Raw genomic sequence first — 8,736 nt, forward strand, 5'->3', positions numbered from 1 at the left:
CCTCAACGAGCTTTAAGGACAGAAAAAGCCCCAAGGAATGTGAAACGCTGCTGGAGAGAGGAGCCTGGATGCCATCCCTCCTCACCCTCCCCGCTGTGCTCCCATCCATCGGGAGGAGACAGGCTCCCCACTACGGCTGGCACCAGCCAAGGCATCTCCCCTCATTAGCCCCGGGGCTGATTCTTCTATCCCATCCAACAGCACAGCCCCAGCCCGACTACAACAGGACCGGGGGAAGGAATCAGGCTCGGGAGAGCTTTGAGGGGCGTTCCTGCCCGAGCAGCATCTCCTGGGATGAGCTCTGTGTGTCCCACTGAGCCGCACTGCCCCGTCCGACTCACACCGGGGATGCGGGATCGTGCCTTGAGCATCCTGCACCGAGGCAGCTTTGCAAGGTGTCAGGACAGGGGGATTTTTCGGGCCTGCCAAGATTTCCTGCAGCTTTGCAAGGAGCTGAGAGAGGGGGATTTCCATCCTTAAGACTCCTTACCTGGCCGGGGGTGACAGCAGGATGTGGCTCGGCTGAGGGGAGATGTGATGGGCGGTGCTCCCAGCCAGAGCTTCCCACCGGGAAGAGCAGAGCTGGCTGTGGTTTAGGGCTTTGTACCTGCTCCATCCTTCCCTGTTCCTGGTTTCTCCTCCTCTCTCCCACTTCCCAGAGCTTTCTGTGCTGGCTCCAGGTGGGGATTCCTGTACTGTGCCCCATCCCTTCCTCTGAGGCACCTCCCGGAGCCAAGGGAAGCTGGAGGCAACACTTGATGGGATCACGGAAGGATTTACTCAGAGCCTCAGCAAACAGGACTTTACTCCCCATCCAACAGCTCCTTAGGGCTTCAGGATCCCCGCTGGGACCAGCCCCAGGGCATCCCGCAGCATGGGCACCTCAAAACCAGCCCTTCAGGGCCCTCCCAGGGCATCTTCCAGTGGAAACACCCACCCGGATCAGCCTTTACGTGGGAAACCATCCAAACACCAACCGCCTGTCGGTCCCCGTCCCTTCCCCCTCCGCATCCCCCCGGCCCTCGGCGCAGGGAGCCGCTGCCAGGACAGCAGCACGCTCCATTGTGCGGGTCGGGATCAGCCGCTGCCAGCCGGGAGGAGCTGCGGGCATCCAACAAAACTGGCAACGCCAGAGACCCCAGAGGAGACAAACAACCAGAGAAATCAACCCCCCCGAAAAAACAATGCAGCTTTCTGGGGCCGGGATCGTCCCCGCTGCAGGGCTCGACCTCGGCTCAGTGACGCGGCCACCGCCGCTGAGAAAGGGACCGCGGAGGAATGCGGCCACGCGGGGGTCCCCCGGGCAGAGGGGGGCACAGGGGAAGTTCGTGTTTGGGAGAGGGGATTGCAAAGCCCGCGGCCTTTTCAGAGAGTTGTGGCTCCGTTTTGGCTGCACCACCTGGAAATTTAACTCCTGGGGCTGAGTACAAATCCAGGATCTGGGGAGGCAGGCTGTGAGTCAAGGGAAGAGTTTGGGGGTGCAGAGGGAGCCGGGATAAAACATCCAACCAGGCCGATTTTATGGATATTTTAACCTTCCCTTCTCATTGTTACCGAGAATTTACAGCTCCTTCAAAAAGATGCTCAAAGCCGGAGCCAAGGACACGAAACGCGTGGCAGCATCTCTGCATCTGGGAGAGGAAGGTCGGGTGGAACCAGCAGGTCCCAGCCTCCTTCGTGCCTCAGTTTCCCCTCGTCTGGAGCTGTGTCCTCGTCTCAATTCCTGAGCTCAGCAGCTGAAGCTTTGGCTTTGCACCGCGCACCGGCTGGAAATAGGGGCTGGGGGTGCAGGAGAATGTGGGGGTCCTGCTCGGCTGGGAAGTCCTGGGGGGGATAAGTCAGCAAAAGAGAAGAATAAGAGGAGTCGAGAGAGAGATTGAGGAGAGGAAGAGCGAGGAGGCGGTGGCGGGGAGACAGACGGCACCGACCATCTGCTGCGGGTGCTTTTAATTGCTCGGGCTCGCTTCGGCTCCGCTGCCTCGGCTCTTCTGCAAGAGCTGCTGCTGAGGGGAACCGGTCCCCAGCACCAGCCTGGGCCACAGGGAACACTCGGGAGTGGGGCAGGATGAGCCGCAGCCCCTGAGCAGCGCAGGGGCGATGGGAGAGCCGCGTTTTGCGGGGCGGAGTTGGGAGAGCAGCGCCTGCCAGGGATGGCTCCGGCACCAAACCAGCCCCGGGGCCAGGGACCTCCGGCAACCGACTCCGGCAGAGCCCCGCTGGAGCAGGGGAAGGAAAAGCTGCTTGGAGCAGCTGCAGATGCTTCCCATAACCAAGCAGATGCCCAATCCCTCGCAGCTTTTTAAGGATGCCTCAATCCGAGTGCTTGACGTGCACCTGGGGCTGCTGAGCTCTGCTCCAGACTATAAATATCCCTCTGCTCCCCCGGCAGCTTCTCCTGATCCATCGGCATCCCCAACACCTCCCTTGTGCTCCCCATTGCTGCCCTCGCGCTTGTGATCCCCCAAAACCCTCACCCAGGGTGCCTATTGCTGTAACATTCCCTTCCCCACACCCCAAAATCACCCATGCCAATGGGCAGGAATGAAAATCAAAATATAAAATTAAAATCTGGGCATCCCCCACCTTCCTCAGCGTGGGATCTCTCACCGGACCAGGAACCCCCTGTTGAGGGAGCAGCACCATCCCCTGCCAGGCTCTGGGAGGGTTTGGGTGTCCCCACCATCACAAGGGCTGCAGCCCCCGAGGTGTTTGTGGCGGCCCTACCATAACACAAACAATAACAACGCACCACCGAGCTCCCCACAGCCCTTTTAGCCCTTGCTGGGGTTGTGGGGGGAACCCAGCTGTTAATTATTCCTTCATCACACATGCAAGAAGCTGTCGGTTCCTCACACCACGGAGCATCCACCCTCCCAGGGGCTGGTGTTGATTTATAGCCGGGCACCGCCTGCCCTTTAGGGGGTCCGCAGGGTCCCCAAGGCCCCCCAACCCTCGCAGGGCTGGGCAGGATCTGCCAAGCACCATCATGGATCCCATTAACCGGAGCCTGTTAATTGTTGTTCGAAGCAGGGACGATCCCGGGAGGAAAATGCAGAGACAACGCTGCACCCGCGTGTCTCCATGCTCACCAGGAAAAGCCAGCAGGAGCTGCAGACCCCAGCTCCTGGCACCCGTGGAGGTGTGTCCCGTGGGGAATTCCAGTGCTCCATACTGGGAGAACTGGGAATACTGAGCTCTCTGTGTTGTCCCGTCACAGGGAGCACCTTGTATCCTGCAAAACTTCTGGGGCTGGGATTCAGGGGGGAAGAGGCAGCCGTTCCCTCAGTGTCAGAGGTGTGAGCTGGCAGGAGGGATCCAGGTGGGAAGCCCAGGGGTTCAGACAGGCACCAGGGCTGCACATTCCTCACTGGAGTGTTTACAAACAGGATCAGTGCTGCCAGCAGACCAAATGTGCCAGGCCTGGGGTTTAAATTCCTCCCTTAGCAAAGGTTGATGCTGAAATCCAAAGCTGCACAGAGCTGCACCCACCAAGTGCCAGGTGTCAGGTGTGAGGAGCTCGTCGGGCCTCTCTTAGTGCCCAGTCTCTGAGCTCCTTGTTAATCCCAGTGGGGGAAATTATCCCAATAAAGACAAAACTTGAGGATGGACCTGTGGGCATCAGTGGAGGTGAGTCCAAAGGCAGTGATGAAGATATGGAGGTGAATAAGGGTCCTGTGCTTGGGGGGGGACCCAAATAAAATCCTGCCCTGAAGGATTCCCAGGGAAAACCGGGAAAATACATCCAAAGAGATCACTCACCCTGCAGCTCAATACCATCAGCCGAGAGCACCAACGGGAAAAAGCTGCGGGTGAAAGAAGTCGGATGCTTCATCTTGGAGCAAATCCTGCTCCCAGCCCTCCCCTCCTTGCCTCATCCATCCCCTTGGAACTTCACGCTTCTTTTTCCAGCACCGCAGGGAGGTTTATCCCATGCGGATAAACAGGGTCAGGCTGGGGATGAGCAAAGCGCTGGGGGCATCCCTCCACAAACACACGAGCTCACGGGAGCCGTGTCTGACCCTGGCACGGGGAATCCTGCGGGTGAGGCGGCATCGGGCACACGTGGGGTTGGAAATGGACTGGTATTCCCGAGGGAGCCACCACTGCCGGGATAAAACCCGAGGATGAGACACTTAAGCATTAAAAAGGAGGGAAAGGGTGACGGGAAAAGCAGCGGGCGCCTCCCCCTGATGTACCTCGGGGCCAGTGCGGGATGCCGGGAGGAGCCAGCCTGGGGCAGCGATCCAGCCCCGCTTCCCAGCTCGCTCCCCCGGTGATTGCCTCTCCGAATTACACAATTGGCATATGCAAAAGTAATTACGGATCGGAGGCGTGTCAGTATCACCCTCACGGCGCTGAATTCCGTGGAAAACCGAGGAGTGAGACAACGCAGGGAATAAATCACCTCCAAAAATCAGGGAACGGGGCAACGCTGCAGCCTCACACGCACCTCTGCACTAACAGCCGCTGTGGGCGCATTACCAGGATAAACCAGGGATTCAGGCAGCCTCCGAGCCATCTGGGGTTGCGGTGGGTGAATTATATTAATGCACACGCGTCTTCTGCTGCTCCTTCCTTTTCCTCCAGCGCAGGGTTGGGATTTGTGGCCTTTTCCTGCTTTTATAATCGCCCGGGGGGAGGCATTAATGGGCAGTTGGAAGGAGAAATTGCAGGGCTGGGCAGCTGCTCGCAGTTTAGGATTGTAACGAGTTAATTATGTTAAAGGCATTAAATAATTTAACTGTGTTGATGAAGGATGCTCTGGGATGTCCGAGGTGCTGGAGGAAATCGGAACCCTACGACCAAAGCTGCTCAGACGCCTCGTTCCCGTCAGTTCCTTTGGGAAAAGGGAGTTTTTAACACGTAACAGCCCGGTTTGGAGATGTTTAGGTTGTGTTTGGACACTCAGAGCTGGACAAGCCACCTGCCCTCCACCGATGCCAGCCTGACCCAGGCAGGTGCCCGCAGGGGGCTGCACGGGAAGAACAGCAGGGACCGCGCTCTGCCCTTGCAGGAAACGAATCAACCGCGATGGAGAAACCCCTTTTCCTACGGAAAGACCGTTCTGCTCTCCCCTCCAGCCCTCCGGGGCTGCACATCCCGGGAGGAGCGGGGAGGACCCAGCGGGGCTCAGCCGGGGCTCGGTGCCTACCCGGGGCCGGTGCCACCGGCCGCCCCGGTGCCGGGTGCCGCTGTCACTAGATGGCAGTGGAGCATCTCGGTGAGGCTCGGGGGGCGTCCGCAGCCTCGGGAGACCCCCCTGAGCCTCCCCCATCCCTTCTCCCACCGCCGCCGCACAGACCTCGCAGCCATCCCACCCCAGGGCTGATCCGGGGGGATCCCAGGTGCCATCCCAGCACACCCGAGCTGCGAGGCATCGCCGTTGCCCTGGATACAGCCCGTTTTCTGGCTGAGACTTTATTTGGGTGGAAAAACTGAAGATCTTGGCTGCGTAGCCAGGATTTCTCCTGCAGCGGGCTCCGTTCGGGGCTCACGTGCCCGGCCCACGTCTGGGCTCTGTCGGGCGGGAGCACGAGCACGATGCAGATCCCAAACACCCCTCCCGATCCCGGGGCTGCAAATAACCCTCCCGACCCTGCACAGACCCCGGCTGGCCCCTCGGAATGGGGACAGGGCCAAGTGCAGGGACCCCATGTTCCCCGAGATACAAAGGGGAGAGGCAAGACAAACCCTGGAGTTGCTCTGGGATAAAACCCAGCTCTCCAACCCAGGCGCAATCCCAGGGGAACCACCACCCCAGGGCAGTTAAACTGCTCCAGTGGACTGGCAGCAGAGCGGTGGATTCCAGCACTCCCAAACAAGGAATTCCCCAAGAAAATCAGTTTAGCTCAATGGCTGCAGTGGTTGGCACAGGGATGAACCGATCTAGAAACCAGCTCCATTAAATTAGTGTAATTCCTGGGCGTGGATCAGCTCTGGATTTACAGACCTCCAAGCAGGGCCCTGTCCACAGCAGAGCGGATTTTTGGAGATGTCTGGTTTTCCTGCCTCAGAACCTTCCCTCTGCCCTCCAGGACCAGCAGTCCCGGAGCTGAATCAATTCCTGCTTGGGAAAGAGACAGCAAAACTTGGGGATGGTTTCACCCCAACATAGTCCGGTCTGGGATGTGCAGCTGCAGGCTGAAACACCTGGTCTGAATGCACAGGGATACCTGAAAAGGGAGAAATCCACCCCCAATTCAAGACTAGCTGGGAGGACAAAGTTCCCAGGGCCAGCAGAGCAGAGGGATGACACAGCATAGGCTGAGAAAATAGGGCAATAAATAAACTGGAATTGCTCTGGTCCTTGCTGGGCAGAGAGCATTGCTGCAGGGCTGGTGTGAGAAGAGACATCCCCTCCAAGTCCAGTAATACCAATATCCCACCAGTCCCTCCATCAGGCAAAACCCACAGCACCCACCACCTGCCCAGTAGGTGCCTCCAGACCAGCTTGGGGGAGAGATTTTAGGATTTAATTCCTCCTTTTGGACACGGCCAGGACAGATCTCGAATGAAGGGAGAAGAGAGCGGGAACATCCCCGATTTTCACCTTCCCAGGGAGCAGGCGGGATCCACAAGTCCCTGGGACTCAACAACCACAGCAAAGCCTTGAAAAAGGAGATGCCATTCATTCACAATGAGCACCCAGTTAGTTATTTTGGGGGTGCTCCAGTGGGTGCAGGTGCACCTGGAAGCTTTTAACTCACAGAATCCGGCACTGCCAGCACAGATTGGGGGGATGAAGGCCAGGACAATCCCGGTGAGCGGCACTAAGACCACATCCATCCTCCAAAGGGATTTTTTTGCAATGGGAAGGAGGGAAAGCAGCGAGATCTGCTCATTCTCAGCCGGATTTCCACAGTCCCCCAGGACCTGTGCTCCCTGACACCGGGGCATCGGATTTCCATGGCTGAGGATCAGCCTCTTATCACCGGGTTCTGCAGGAAATTGGGGCTGATGGGAGGCCCTGGGAGCCGGGATGGGGCTGGGAGGTTGATGCCTTTGGATCAGCAGCTGCCAGGACAGTCACAGAGCCCAGGTCCCTTCGAGGTCACCAACCTGGATAGAACATACTGGGGTTCACTCCAGGGGGGAATTTGAGGGGTTACCCTAGGGATTGCTTGTTTGGGGAGGGCACAGCACTCACCTCCTGCCTTCTGCCAGCACCACACAGGTCCTGGATACATGGAATGGGGTAGTGGGGAGAACATGAGCCTGTGATGGGCTCTGGAGTCACAGCATCCTCATCCTCACCCTCATCCTCACCCTCATCCTCATCCTCCTCATCCTCATCCTCTCCTACAGGCTGCTATGACAGGACACAGGACGAAAGATGTTTGTAAGATCCTCCCAAAAATGAACCCCAAAGTCACGACCCCATGTCCTGTTACCCTCAGCCTCTGCTCTGAACTCAGACCCAAACAGGAGGAACAGCAATTTTCCAGGAGCCAGGGAGTTGCAGCAGCTCAGGATGGGGCTGAGCCCCTTCTGTTGGGGTCTCCCCAGCCCATCCAGCTCCTCCAGAGAGAGCAGCTCCACACCAGACCTGTCTGCTCCATATTTACTAAAACAACAAACAGGGGCTCTGCCTCCAGGTGCCCTCCCACCTTCCTTCAGTGCCGGCAGAAGCCTCGGAATAAAGCATCACCCCAAAGGCAGCTGTTTGGTGGGGAGCAGCGAGCCAGGCTTTGGGATGGGGGCTCCCCGTGGGAAGGGGGGGCTGCAGCACGGGGAGCCCCATCAGGGTGGGGGTGTCCCAGCAGGAAGCAAAGGGAGTGGGGTGATGGGTGATGGGTGATGGGTGATGGGTGATGGGTGATGGGTGATGGATCTCACAGCACTGCACGGCTCCTGCACCTGATCCCAGATGAATTTTTCTTCCTGTAGTAAAAGCTGTTTCTCCCACCCAGGGAGGGCAGATCCCCCTTTTGGGGCTGGGTGGATGCCTCACTCCTTCTTAGGAAACCGTGACCGGCTGTGAGCTGTTGTGCCCTTGCCCAGAAGTGGTTGTGTTGATGGGGAAAAGTCGGGGGGATGAATGCAGGGAATTGGCTGGGCTGGGAGCTAGCCCTGCTGGAATCAGTGGATGGATCTCAGCCTGGAATACCGAACAGCTTCCACAGGGTCAATGAATCCCAGTGAAGGAACCTCCTCTGAATTAAAGGAGTTAAATTACTGCGAGCTGGAGGGACACAGAGCCATCTTTGCGCCTTCCTCCTCAGGAGAGCATTCCCAGGGGGATGCTCTGCAGGGCAGGAGCGTGGGGGTGCTCCAAAACCCCCTCTGGAGCACCCACTCCCGGTACCCCACCCTCCCCGGTCAGACGGGCAGTGCCGGAGGGATGGAGAGCAAACACGAGATGCTGCGGCAACCTCCTCACTCCTGCTGCCCATTAACGTTCCTCGTGCAACTTTATCCTCTTCCCAGTCCCCAGGCGCGGCTCCAGTCGGGCTGAGAGGATGGGATAACCCTTCCCAGCTCCTCGGGGAGCGCAGGCACACAGAGGGACGCTCTGCTGGGATAACAGCCGTGACTCCTCGTGCGGCAGCGGAAGGGGGGGCAGTGCCGGGAAAGCCTCGCCGAGCTCACGCCTGGGGCAAGGTTATGGGATTCAGTTCCCCCCATGAGCTGAAGGGAAGGGGCAGCGCCTGGGACCCATTAAACCCCATCCCACCAGTCACACGTGGCCCCGGGAGCAGGGAGGGAGCTTTGTTTCCTCTTCCCCAAGCAATGTCC

This window comes from Corvus cornix, chromosome 26, assembly GCF_000738735.6.
Source record: "Corvus cornix cornix isolate S_Up_H32 chromosome 26, ASM73873v5, whole genome shotgun sequence".
NCBI classification, from domain to species: Eukaryota; Metazoa; Chordata; class Aves; order Passeriformes; family Corvidae; genus Corvus; species Corvus cornix.